Raw genomic sequence first — 1,057 nt, 5'->3', positions numbered from 1 at the left:
GGAAGAGGTAGGCAAAGCTTGCTAACTAGCAACCTGTTATTGAGACTCTGCAGTCTGTTTTCGTACGGCTTTAGTTGTGCTCTGGAGCGTACACATAGGGATGGCACCAGGGAGATCCTGCAAGACATCGGAGCAACCCTATACATGGAAATCTGCCCTGCCAGATATTTTAGTATATCTCCTACAGAATAGATGGCCCGGGCAACGTAAGTGTTTATAACACTTTATAATTCATGACTTATGGGTTTAAAAGTACTTTAATAATTGACCCACAATGCAAAATCAGAAAATGCAACTTTCAGCTCTTTAATCCCAGAAAAAGCAGGACTTTTTGGGGGGGGGGTGTCAGGAGCAAGGGTCAAATTTGTATTTATCCTGAACAACTCTTTATTATATATGTACATATATAACAATATATATGTTTTTTGTTCTTTTTTTTTTGTTGTTGTTGCTTGTCCTATTCTTCTGCTATGCTTATTTAAAAAACAAAGTAAGATGGATAGTTTACTTAAAATCTGATTAATCCACTGATCAAATATATACAGTCATACTGCTGCATGGATATTAGCATTCCAGAAACCAAGTTTTGTTTTAATAATTTTCTTAAAAAGCAAAAAATACAGGTTAACCTTGAAATCTTGACTAATGATTTTAAATTGAGAGTCAGTATGGTACTCTGCCTAGGCAATTGCATGGATTTGGTTCTATTCTACCATTATATTTTCTTTTTCTTCTTCTTCTTTTTCTTTTTTTTTTCTTTTTTTTTTTTTTACTGTCATGGAAGTAATTTGGAATTTTTTTCACCAAGCAAATTTGCAAGGCATGGGAGAAAAAAATAAGTACAGACTAAGTGCACTGTGTTACTAGTCAAGACAAATTCACTTTGCAGCTTCATGTGGGTAATCCACCTTTATTGCTGTTACAGCAAATACATGCCCTTGGTAAAGTTAAAACTTCACTTGAAACAAATGCAAAAATAATTTTGATACAAAAATTCCAGAAATGCAAACATGAATATAAAATATTACAAAGCCTTTGATAAATATGGTTATACTTG

The sequence above is a fragment of the Aquarana catesbeiana genome, linkage group LG10 (genome assembly GCF_042186555.1).
Source record: "Aquarana catesbeiana isolate 2022-GZ linkage group LG10, ASM4218655v1, whole genome shotgun sequence".
NCBI lineage: Eukaryota > Metazoa > Chordata > Amphibia > Anura > Ranidae > Aquarana > Aquarana catesbeiana.
Note: the sequence above shows the minus strand (reverse complement) of the source record.